This window comes from Kogia breviceps, chromosome 4, assembly GCF_026419965.1.
Source record: "Kogia breviceps isolate mKogBre1 chromosome 4, mKogBre1 haplotype 1, whole genome shotgun sequence".
Lineage (NCBI taxonomy): Eukaryota > Metazoa > Chordata > Mammalia > Artiodactyla > Physeteridae > Kogia > Kogia breviceps.
In genome coordinates, this window is record NC_081313.1 from 109,605,907 (window position 1) to 109,619,633 (window position 13,727).

The 13,727-nt window shown below is 38.5% G+C and overlaps 1 long non-coding RNA gene across 1 annotated transcript in view; it reads right to left on the bottom strand.

Annotated features, from left to right (window-relative positions):
• LOC136794045 (uncharacterized) overlaps positions 1–3,485 on the bottom strand; it is a 48,362-nt gene extending 44,877 nt beyond the window's left edge. Inside the window, exon 1 of the long non-coding RNA XR_010840224.1 lies at positions 3,290–3,485. This is a non-coding gene — a long non-coding RNA (uncharacterized lncRNA). The remainder of the gene's footprint in view (positions 1–3,289) is intronic.
• Positions 3,486–13,727: the final 10,242 nt, after the last annotated feature.

The window sequence follows — 13,727 nt, forward strand, 5'->3', positions numbered from 1 at the left end:
ATCTTGTTACTGTTTTGGAGATGGTAGGAGTCAGAAGTCACTCCAGGGAATATCCCAGGAGACTGATGCAGCTTGGAGAAAGAAAAGAAACAGAGAAGAGACAGATAAGGTGAAAGGAGGAAAAACACAAGAGGAGACATCTTACATCCTGTCCAGCTCACACCAATGGAAATGTACCGATGGAGCTTCCTCAAGCAGTTCTAACCACAGTTCTTTCTTCCTGGCTCAAAGGCCTCTAACACCTTTCAGCAGCCACAAGGTAAAGGCTAAAATCCTACACTTAGCAATCAAGACTCAGGCTCATGGGCCCAGGGCCTATTTACTCTATACCCACATCCTGTCTGTTCCAGATGAATTTATCCTTTTACTTCTCCCGCATGCATCATGCTGATTAAGGCTTCTATATCACCTTTATATCAGCTACTCACACAAGCTAGTTCACCCTAACTACATCCTTCCTTTTTCCAACCACTTTAAGAGCCAGCTAATATTGTCCCCTTCTGGAAGACTTATCCAACTAACCAGTTCAAAGGGACATCTCCCTTCTTTTAACACACCTATATTTACTGAGAAATTTCTTCCTTTGTTTTTAAACTCTTCAAACGGCTATTAATTCCTAGCAGATAAAGCCCACTGCAGGAATGGGATTATTGTCTCTGAATTTCCCACAGCACCCAGCACAGAGCCAGGCATACAGCAATCACTCAGTGTGCTCTGGTTCATTTCAACAAACATATTCTGAATATTAACTCTGTGCCAGGAGCCATGCTAGATGTTTCTGCCAGAGTCAATACACATAACTGAGAGGTGGTTCTATTTTATTAGAACATTTATCCCATCTTCACATACAGCTAAACCAGTCCCCAATTCCTCTAATTCTCCAAGGCTAGAGAGTCTCCCTTTGATGAAAAAGACTGTTCCCCATATCAGATCTGACTCTTCCCTTTACCAGAACTTCACTCCCAGAAATGCTCTTGCTCATCTCAGAAGATTGAAAGCATTAAAGGAGGATAGATACAATCTATGGCAAAGTCATCTCAACTCCTAGTACTGGGCAAACTCAGGTCTCCCTCCGTAATGAAAAGTAAACAAATAAATCAAAATGTGAGACAAACAAAAAAAATTTAGATCCACCAGAGGGCAGACAGCAGAAGCAAGAAGAACTACAATCCTGCAGCCTGCAGAACAGAAACCACATTCACAGAAAGATAGAGAAGATGAAACGGCAGAGGGCTATGTACCAGATGAAGGAACAAGATAAAACCCCAGAAAAACAACTAAATGAAATGGAGATGAGCAACCTTCCAAAAAGGAATTCAGAATAATGATAGTGAAGATGATCCAGGACATCGGAAAGAGAATGGAGGCAAAGAGCGAGAAGATGCAAGAAATGTTTAACAAAGACCTAGTAGAATTAAAGAACAAACAAACAGAGATGAAAATAACTGAACTGAAAAATACCCTAGAAGGAATCAACAGCAGAATAACTGAGGCAGGAGAATGGATAAGTGAACTGGAAGACAGAATGGTGGAATTCACTGCTGCAGAACAGAATAAAGAAAAAAGAATGAAAAGAAATGAAGACAGCCTAAGAGACCTCTGGGACAACATTAAATGCAACAACATTCGCAGTATAGGGGTCCCAGAAGGAGACGAGAGAGAGAAAGGACCAGAGAAAATATTTGAAGAGATTATAGTCAAAAACTTCCCTAACATGGGAAAGGAAGTAGCCACCCAAGTCCAGGAAGTGCAGAGAGTCCCATACAGGATAAACCCAAGGAGAAACATTTCAAGACAAACATAAATCAAATTGACAAAAATTAAAGACAAACGGCTTCCCTGGTGGTGCAGTGGTTGGGAGTCCGCCTGCCGATGCAGGGGACACAAGTTCGTGCCCTGGTCCGGGAAGATCCCACGTGCCGCGGAGCAACTGGGCCCGTGAGCCATGGCCGCTGAGCCTGCGCATCTGGAGCCTATGCTCTGAAATGGGAGAGGCCACAACAGTGAGAGGCCTGTGTACCGCAAAAAAAAAAAAAAAAAAAAAAAATAAGACAAAAAAAATTATTGAAAGCAACAAGGGAAAATGACAAATAACATACAAGTGAACTCCCATAAAGTTAAGAGCTGATTTCTCAGCAGAAACTCTACAATCCAGAAGGGAGTGGCATGATATATTTAAAGTGATAAAATGGAAGAACCTACAACCAAGATTACTCTACCTGGCAAGGATCTCATTCAGATTCGACAGAGAAATCAAAAGCTAAGAGAATTCAGCACTGCCAAAACAGCTCTACAACAAATGCTAAAGGAACTTCTCTAAGTGGTAAACACAAGAGAAGAAAAGGACCTACAAAAATAAACCCATTACAATTAAGAAAATGGTAATAGGAACATACATATCTATAATTACCTTAAACTTGAATGGATTAAATCTCCAAGCAAAAGACATAAACTGGCTGAATGGATACAAGAACAAGACCCATATATATGCTGTCTACAAGAGACCCACTTCTGACCTAGGGACACATACAGACTGAAAGTGAAGGGATGAAAAATGATATTCCATGCAAATGGAAATGAGAAAAAAGCTGGAGTAGCAATTCTCATATCAGACAAAATAGACCTTAATATAAAAACTATTACAAGAGACAAAGAAGGACACTACATAATGATCAAGGCATCGATCCATGAAGAAGATATAACAATTGTAAATATTTATGCACCCAACATAGGAGCACCTCAATACATAAGGCAAATACTAACAGCCATAAAAGGGGAAATCGATAATAACACAATCATAGTAGGGGACTTTAACACCTCACTTTCACCAATGGACAGATCATCCAAAGTGAAAATAAATAAGGAAACACAAGCTTTAAATGATACATTACACAAGATGGACTTAATTGATATTTATAGGACATTCCATCCAAAAACAACAGAATACACATTTTTCTCAAGTGTTCATGGACCATTCTCCAGGATAAATCATATATTGGGTCACAAATCTAGCCTTGGCAAATTTAAGAAAATTAAAATCATATCAAGTATCTTTTCCGACCACAACGCTATGAGAGTAGGTATCAATTACAGGAAAAGATCTGTAAAAAATACAAACACATGGAGGCTAAACAATACACTACTTAATAACGAAGTGATCACTGAAGAAATCAAAGAGGAAATTAAAAAATACTTAGAAACAAATGACAATGGAGACATGACAACCGAAAACCTATGGGATACAGCAAAAGCAGTTCTAAGAGGGAAGTTTATAGGAATACAATCATACCTTAAGAAACAGGAAACATGGGCTTCCCTGGTGGCGCAGTGGTTGAGAATACGCCTGCTGATGCAGGGGACACGGGTTCGTGCCCCAGTCCGGGAAAATCCCACATGCCGTGGAGCGGCTGGGCCCATGAGCCATGGCCACTGAGCCTGCGTGTCCGGAGCCTGTGCTCCGCAACGGGAGAGGCCACAGCAGTGAGAGGCCTGCATACCACAAAAAAATAATAATTAATATTACTATTTTTAAAAAAGAAACAGGAAACATCTCGAATAAACAACCTAACTTGCACCTAAAGCAATTAGAGAAAGAAGAACAAAAAACCCCCAAAGTTAGCAGAAGGAAAGAAATCATAAAGATCAGATCAGAAATAAATGAAAAAGAAATGAAGGAAACAATAGCAAAGATCAATAACACTAAAAGCTGGTTCTTTGAGAAGATAAATAAAATTGATAAACCATTAGCCAGACTCATCAAGAATAAAAGGGAGAAGACTCAAATCAATAGAATTAGAAATGAAAAAGGAGATGTAACAACTGACACTGCAGAAATACAAAAGATTATTAGAGCAACTGTATGATTATACAAGCAACTGTATGGCAATAAAATGGACAACCTGGAAGAACTGGACAAATTCTTAGAAATGCACAAGCTGCCAAGACTGAACCAGGAAGAAATAGAAAATATGAACAGACCAATCACAAGCACTGAAATTGAAACTGTGATTCAAAATCTTCCAACAAACAAAAGCCCAGGACCAGATGGCTTCACAGGTGAATTCTATCAAACATTTAGAGAAGAGCTAACACCTATCCTTCTCAAACTCTTCCAAAAGATAGCAGAGGGAGGAACACTCCCAAACTCATTCTATGAGGCCACCATCACCCTGATACCAAAACCAGACAAAGACGTCACAAAGAAAGAAAACTACAGGCCAATATCACTGATGAACATAGATGCAAAAATCCTCAACAAAATACTAGCAGACAGACTCCAACAGCACATTAAAAGGATCATACACCATGATCAAGTGGGGTTTATTCCAGGAATGCAAGGATTCTTCAATATATGCAAATCAATCAACGTGATACACCATATCAACAAACTGAAGGAGAAAAACCATATGATCATCTCAATAGATGCAGAGAAAGCTTTTGACAAAATTCAACACCCATTTATGATAAAAACCCTGCAGAAAGTAGGCACAGAGGGAACTTTCCTCAACATAATAAAGGCCATATATGACAAACCCACAGCCAGCATTGTTCTCAATGGTGAAAAACTGAAACCATTTCCACTAAGATTAGGAAAAAGACAAGGTTGCCCACTCTCACCACTCTTATTCAACATAGTTTTGGAGGTTCTAGCCACAGCAATCAGAGAAGAAAAAGAAATAAAAGGAATCCAAATCGGAAAAGAAGTAAAGCTGTCACTGTTTGCAGATGACATGATACTATACATAGAGAATCCTAAGGATGCTACCAGAAAACTACTAGAGCTAATCAATGAATTTGGTAAAGTTGCAGGATACAAAATTAATGCACAGAAATCTCTGGCATTCTTATATACTAATGATGAAAAATCTGAGAGTGAAATTAAGAAAACACTCCCATTTACCACTGCAACAAAAAGAATAAAATATCTAGGAATAAACCTACCTAAGGAGACAAAAGACGTTGATGCAGAAAACTATAAGACACTGATGAAAGAAATTAAAGATGATACAAATAGATGGAGAGATATACCATGTTCTTGGATTGGAAGAATCAACATTGTGAAAATGACTCTACTACCCAAAGCAATCTACAGATTCAATGCAATCCCTATCAAATTACCACTGGCATTTTTTACAGAACTAGAACAAAAAATTTCACAATTTGTATGGAAACACAAAAGATCCCGAATAGCCAAAGCAATCTTGAGAATGAAAAATGGAGCTGGAGGAATCAGGCTCCCTGACTTCAGACTATACTACAAGGCTACAGTAATCAAGACAGTATGGTACTGGCACAAAAACAGAAATATAGATCAATGGAACAGGATAGAAAGCCCAGAGATAAACCCACACACATATGGTCACCTTATCTTTGATAAAGGAGGGAAGGATATACAGTGGAGAAAACACAGCCTCTTCAATAAGTGGTGCTGGGAAAACTGGACAGCTACCTGTAAAAGTATGAAATTAGAACACTCCTTAACACCACACACAAAAATAAACTCAAAATGGGTTAAAGACCTAAATGTAAGGCCAGACACTACCAAACTCTTAGAGGAAAACATAGGCAGAACACTCTATGACATAAATCACAGCAAGATCCTTTTTGACCCATCTCTTAGAGAAATGGAAATAAAAACAAAAATAAACAAATGGGATCTAATGAAACTTAAAAGCTTTTGCACAGCAAAGGTTATCATAAACAAGACCAAAAGACAACCCTCAGAACGGGAGAAAATATTTGCAAATGAAGCAACTGACAAAGGATTAATCTCCAAAATTTACAAGCAGCTCATGCAGCTCAATAACAAAACAACAAACAACCCAATCCAAAAATGGGCAGAAGAACTAAATAGACATTTCTCCAATGAAGATATACAGATTGCCAACAAACACATGAAAGAATGCTCAACATCATTAATCATTAGAGAAATGCAAATCAAAACTACAATGAGATATCATCTCACACTGGTCAGATTGGCCATCATCAAAAAGTCTAGAAACAATAAATGTTGGAGAGGGTGTGGAGAAAAGGGAACACTATTGCACTGCTGGTGGGAATGTAAATTGATACAGCCACTATGGAGAACAGTATGGAGGTTCCTTATAAAACTAAAAATAGAACTACCATAAGACCCAGCAATCCCACTACTGGGCATATACCCTGAGAAAACCATAATTCCAAAAGAGTCATGTACCACAATGTTTATTGCAGCTCTATTTACAATAGCCAGGACATGGAAGCAAGTTAAGTGTCCATCAACAGATGAATGAATAAAGAAGATGTGGCACATATATACAATGGAATATTACTCAGCCATAAAAAGACATGAAACTGAGTTATTTGTAATGAGGTGGATAGACCTGGAGTCTGTCATACAGAGTGAAGTAAGTCAGAAGGAGAAAAACAAATACCATATGCTAACGCATATATATGGACTCTAAGAAAAAAAAATGTCATGAAGAGATTAGCGGTAGGACGGGAATAAAACACAGACCTACTAGAGCATGGACTTGAGAATATGGGGAAGGGGAAAGGGAAGCTGTGACAAAGTGAGAGAGGGGCAGGGACGTATATACACTACCAAATGTAAATTAGATAGCTAGTGGGAAACTGCCGCATAGCACAGGGAGATCACCTCTGTGCTCTGTGACCACCTAGAGGGGTGGGATAGGGAGGGTAGGAGAGAGGGTGATGCAAGAGGGAAGAGATAATGTAACATATGTATAACTGATTCACTTTGTTGTAAAGGAGAACACACTACTGTAAAACAGTTATACTCCAATAAAGATGCTAAAAAAAAAAAAAAGACACATGCACCCCAATGTTCATTGCAGCACAATACCAGGTCATGGAAGCAACCTAAATGCCCAATGACAGACGAATGGATAAAGAAGATGTGGTACATATATACAATGGAATATTACTCAGCCATAAAAAGGAACGATATTGGGCCATTTGTTGAGACGTGGATGTATCTAGAGACTGTTATACAGAGTGAAGTAAGTCAGAAAGAGAAAAACAAATATTGTATATTAACGCATATATGTGGAACCTAGAAAAATGGTACAGATGAACCGGTTTGCAGGGCAGAAATTGAGACACATAAGTAGAGAACAAATGTACGGACACCAAGGGGGAAAGCAGCAGGGGGTGGTGGTGTGATGAATTGGGAGATTGGGAGTGACATATATACACTAATATGTATAAAATGGATAAGTAATAAGAACCTGCTGTATAAAAAAATAAAATAAAATTCGAAACAAAAAAAATTTAGCAGTTAAAAAAACGTGACCCAACCTGAGGAATAACTTTTCCAACAAATTCCAAAAGGACGGTGCATCAAGAGGAACAATATAATCAGAGAAAAAAGTGCAGAGAGAAAAAAAAATGTGATTACAGAATTGCAGATTTTATATTTCAATGGAAGCAGTAAACATAAGAACTAGGTACTACACAAAACAGAATCAGTGTATTAGTGAGCAAACTTAAAAAGAAATTCTGAGAAATTCAAGGAAACACATAAAAAGAAGAAAATTATGACATCTAGAAGAAAACTCCAGACAAGGTGAGTACAAAAGAAATTTTAGAAGGAGAAAACTGATTAAATGAAAACCTAAAGAAATAGCTGAAGAAAACTTCTCTGAGATATATAGGGTTACAGGTGCCAGGGATACAACAGAAAACAGCTCACACAAGGTACCCACTCTCACTGAGTCCCACAAATAAATGATTAGAAATATTTCAGATATTAATAAATGCTTTAAAGAAAAAAAATAAAGCAACATAATAGAGTGACTTGGTGATAGAATGGCTACTTCAGATTGAGTAGTCAGGGAGAATTCTCCGAGGTGACAAATGCACTTAGTCTTGAAGGAAAAGGGGGCATTAGTCATGGTAAGAAGCCTTCTACATAGAGAAACTACCTTGTGTAAAAACCCTGAAGTAAAAACACGGCATGGTTTAGGAAACGAAATAAAGCCAGCATGGCTAGAGCATAGGGAGCGAAGGGGAGAGTCGGATGAGATGAGGTTGGAGAGGTAGGCTGGGGTAGATAACATAACATAAGCCGTGTTAAGAAGTGTAAGTGTGAGAGAAGCCACAGGATAGCTTTCAGCTGGAAAATTATTACTCTGGCTGCTGAGTAGAGAATGGATTATAGTAAGGTAAAAGGAGAAGCAAGGAGACCAATGAGAAACCTATATCAGTAGTCTAGGGAAGGGAAGACAGTAAACATGCCCTTGAGTTTTCAGTGGATATGAACAAAACAGATTAAAAATAAAGAGATGGCCAAAGATACATGAAACAAGAAGAAATCAGAAGTTGTAACAGAAAAAAACAATGAAATGAGGGTTATTTTGTTATGATATTCCAAAACGAAGACATTCATGAATATTTCTGGGCTGAAAAACAGCTTACAAAATACTAAAACAGCCAGGAAGAAAGAAAGGTAATTTAAAAAAACCCAAAAATGTGTAAAGCTATTGTCATAATGGATACCTTAACATACATCTTTCAATCTTTAACAGATCAAGCAAATAAAGATATAGAGAACTTGACTATTATTAATAATTAATAAACTTGGCTTAATAGAGATATTAAATATATCCTATAAATATTGAATATACATTGTGGCCAAAAAGTCATAAGAATGATAGAGACTTTTAAAAGTTACTATCTAGGGACTTCCCTAGTGGTCCAGTGGCTAAGACTCTGCGCTCCCCATGCAGGGGGCCCAGGTTCGACTCCTGGTCAGGGAACTAGATCCTGAATGCCACACCTAAGAGTTCACATACTGCAACTAAGAGTTCACATGCCTCAACTAAAGATACTACATGTTGCAACTAAAAGATCCCTCATGCTGCAACTGAAGATCCCACATGCTGCAAATGAAGATCCCACATGCTGCAACAAAGATCCCGCATGCCACAACTAAGTCCCGGCGCAGCCAAATAAATAAATAAATAAATATTTTTAAAAAATGTTTTTAAGTCACTATCTAAATAACTAAGTCAAAGAGGGAATCAAAATTGCAAGTAAATGAAAGGAAACATCAATTATCAGGCTACATATTAAATACATATGGAATGGATTAGGGAAAAAATTCCTCAAAACACAAAGAAGAATTCCAGGATGGAGAAAGCTGGGAAGAGTACTGCTCACACCCTAACAACAACATTAATTGGATAAACTACAAAATGGTAACTTTTCCTGAATCCATCAGAGATCTGAGTCATAGAGCAATAAAAAAGCCCATGTTCACCTGTGGCAGAACACAAAAGGATGAAACACTGGGTACCACAGAAGAAGATAAGAATTCACATAAAACTTTTAAATAAACTGCTAAAGGCAAAGTATGGGTTATGTGAGAGTATGGGTCTCCTGGGAGTCACAGACACGAGGGAAATTCATACCTCTCACATCTCTTCTCCAAAGACCCTCACTGAGTGCTCACAAGAAAGACTGTTCCTGTCCCTGGAGCTTTCTCAGTGATCTTGACCCTCCTCTCCATGACATTCAAAACTCTTCCTTGCATCTTTGGGGGATCTTGGGCAGGAGATAGTATAATGCCTCTCCCACAATGGTAGAACACTTCTAAAGATCTGGGGCCAGAAAATTTCCTGACATCCCACAGGGCAATAGAGTTTGCAAACTGTCTATAACTGAGGCTGGACCAGGACAACACAGGATCCCCACTGGTCTCCACCACTCGGCTAGCAAGCATGAATACCAGGCGAAAGAAGAGTACTGCTGGGTAGGGGCAAGAGTGCATCAAGAAAATCCTTCTGAGCTGCAAGTCTACCGGGAAGTCTCAAAGCTGCAGGTGAAGCAGGAGTATTTAAAAAACAAAACAAAACTTCTGGAAACTTAGCCCCTACCTAAGCAAAATGTTTTGAAGCTGAAAGTACACTGAAGGCAAATATAACAACCAAAAATGATCTCAAACCCAGGTCACATAACTAAATTGACTCAACTCTCCACACTAATGGCTTAGGAAAAGAAGAAATGTGCATACTTCCAGAAAAAAATCATATTTACATCATGACATTACACTATGGAAATTCTAGAAATAAAAAATACAATAAGACAGCTGAAGAATGCCTTTGACAGGCTCATCGTAGACTCAACACAGCCAAGGAAAGAAGCAGGGAACCTGAAGGTAGGGCAATAGAAACTATTCAAATGTAAACACAAAGAGAAAAAGGTGTGTAAAAAACCAGAACAGAGAATCCAGGAGCTATGAGACAAAATCAAGTGGTCTAATATATGTGTAATTAGAATCCTAGAAGGAAGAAATATAATTAAAGAAAAAAAGAAACATTTAAAGATAGGTTAGGCAAGAATTTTCAGAAAACAATGAAAAATATAGAGATACAAGAAGCTCAGAAATCACAAACAGGATAAATACTACCTCCCCAAAAATCACACTTAGACATATCATATTCAAACTGCTGAAAACCAAAGACAAAGAGAAAAATCTCGAAGGCAGCAAGACAAAAAAGAAACATTACACACAGAAAAACAAAGATTAAAAATTATAGCAGACATATTCATAAACTATGTAATCCAGAAAACAATGGAGTGAGATCTTCAAAGTGTTGAAAGAAAAAAAGCTGTCAACCAGGATTTAACACCCAGTGAAACAGTCTTTTAAATTGAAGGAAAAAAAATAACTTTCCAGAAAACAGAATTTATATTTTTAGAGCAGTTTTAAGTTCACAGCAAAATTGACCAGAAAGTACAAGAGTTCCTAGACATTCCCTGCCCTTACACATGCACACCTCTCCCACTACTGATATCTTGTACCACAGTGGTGCAAAATTTTTTTACATTGCAATTTTTCACATGTGCAAAAATCGATGAACCTAAATTGACACATCATTATCACCTAAAGTCCACAGATTACATTAGGGTTCACTCTTGCTGTTGTACATTCTATGGGTTTGGACAAATATATAATGATATGTATCCACCATTATAGTATCATGCCGAATAGTTCACTGCCCTAAAAACCCACTGTGCTCTGCCTATTCATCCCTCCTTCCCCCAACCCCTAGCAACTACTGATCTTACTGTCTCCGTAAGTTTTGACTTTCCCTGAATTCCATGTAGTTGCAGTCATACATTATGTAGCCTTTTCAGTTTGGCTTCTTTTGCTTAGCAATATGCATTTAAGATGCCTCCGTGTCTTTTCACGACTTGATAGCTCATTTCTTTCTGGCCCTGAGTAATAGTCCATTGTCTGGATGCACCACAGTTTATCAATTCACCTACTGAAGGACATCTTGGTTGCTTCCAAGTTTTGGCAATTATGCATAAAGTTGCTATAAACGTTCGTGTGCAGGCTTTTGTGTGAGTATAAGGTTTAACTCATTTAGGTAAACACAGAGGAGTTGTGACTGCTGGATGATACAGTAATACAATGTTTATTTTTTTTAAGAAACTGCCAAACTGTCTCCCAAGGTATCTGTAAAGTCATTACTGACATAGTTTGATTAATACCTACTATATTTGTTACTATTTTCCATTTGTTTTCCTTGTTCTTTGTTCCTGTTCTTGTCTTCCACCCTTTTCTGCCTTTTGCGGTTTTAATTGAGCATTTTATATAATTTTCTCTCCTTTCTTAGCATATCAATTAAAATTTTTTACAGCTTTTTTGATGTATAATTGATATACTGCTTTAAAAAACCCTTTTCTTAGTGGTTACTCTAGAGTTTACAATATACATTCACAATTAATCCAAGTCCACTTTCAAATAATACTATACCACTTCTGGTAAGTTATTTTTTCCTCTGACTTCTTTCAAGATTTTTTTCTTTATCTTTGATTTTCTACAGTTTGAATATGATATGCCTAAGTGTAGGGATTTTTTAGTATTTATCACACTTGCATTCTCTGAGTATCCTGGATCTATGGTTTGGTGTCTGAAATTAATTTGAGGAAGTTCTTAGTCATTAATTCTTCATATATTTCTTCTGCTCCTTTCTCTCTTTCTTCTTTTGGACTCTGATAATGTGTTTTTTACACCTTTTGTAGTTATCCCACAGTTCCTGGATATTCCATTATTTTTAAAGGCCTTTTTCCCTTTGCTTTTCATTTTGGGAAATTTCTGTTGACATACCTGCAAGCTCACTGTTTCTTTCCTTGTCTGTGTACCCTGATGAGCCTATCAAAGGTATTCTTGATTTCTGTTACAGTATTTTTTACTTCTAGCATTTTCTTTTTATTCTTTCTTAGAGTTTCCATCTCTCTGCTTTTATTACCCATCTGGTCTTGTGTGTTTTCCATTTTTTCCTTTAGAGCCCTTTACATATTAATCACAGTTGTTTTATTTTATTTTTTTAATTTTTTTTTTTTTTTTTTGCCGTACGTTGGCCTCGGACACGCAGGCTCAGCGGCATGGCTCACAGGCCCAGCCACTCCACAGCATGTGGGATCTTCCCAGACCGGGGCACGAACCCGTGTCCCCTGCATCGGCATGCAGACTCTCAACCACTGCGCCACCAGGGAAGCCCATCACAGTTGTTTTAAATTTATGGTCTGATAAGTCCAACATCCCTGCCATATCTGGATCTGGTTCTCATGTTTGCTCTGTATCGTCAAACTGGTATTTTTTTTCCCCCTTCTAGTATACTGATAGTCTTTTGTTGAAAGAAGGACATGATGTATTGGGTAAAAGGAACCGTGGTGAGTAGGCCTTTAGTAATGCAGTGGTAAGGAGAGAGCGGAAGCATGTTATAATCCCATGATTAGGTGTCAGTCTTTTGGCGATCCTGTGCCTGTGGACTGTCAGCTTCACCAATGCTTCTCAGTTTTTTCCCCACTTAGGTGGGAGAGGATGGCTAGAAGGTGTTGCAGTTGGTATTTCCCTTCCCCCACATGGAAGGCTAGAGACAGCTGGAGTTGGGTATTCCTCTTCCCCAGGTTAGTTAGGCCCTGATAAACCCCCAGCTCTGGTAAAATAGATTCTCCTGAGAGCAGGCCTTGTTAATAACAGAATGCTCTGGCATAATTCAAAATGGTTCCTTTTTCTCTACCCCTGCCTGAAGCGTGAGAGGATTTTTCTGTGATCTTCACTGTGAGAACCTGGCAGGGTTCCTGCAGGTAAAGCTCAGCAAAGTGTGAGAGCCTTCTGATGACTAGGATCTCCTGGAGTTTTTTGTTTGTTTGTTTGTTTGTTTTCCGGTACGCGGGCCTCTCCCATTGCAGAGCACAGGCTCTGGACGCGCAGGCTCAGCGGCCATGGCTCACGGGCCCAGCTGCTCCGCGGCATGTGGGATCCTCCCGGACCAGGACACGAACCCGTGTCACCTGCATCGGCAGGCAGACTCCCAACCACTGCGCCACCAGGGAAGCCCTGGAGTTTTTTTTATGTCTCAATCTTGTCCACACTGAGCCTCTAGGAACTTGTTAATCACAGTTAGGATTTTTCTATCCCAGTACTCATTCTCATGGAGGTAGATTTCTGCTATAGTAAGTTGTGATTCTATCTACCTGTGTTGTTCCAATTTATGGTGCAGAGGTTTACCCTGTGACCTCACTTCTCTGATAGATCTACACAGAGTTGTTGACTTTTTAGTGTGTTCATCTTTTACTGTTGTTAGGATGAAATGGCAGCTTCTAAGTTCCTTATATGCTGCACTGGAAGTGAGAAGTATGAAACATCTTTTCAAATAAATAAAAGTTGATCATTTACTACCCACAGTTCTGCCCTAAAAAACTTAGAT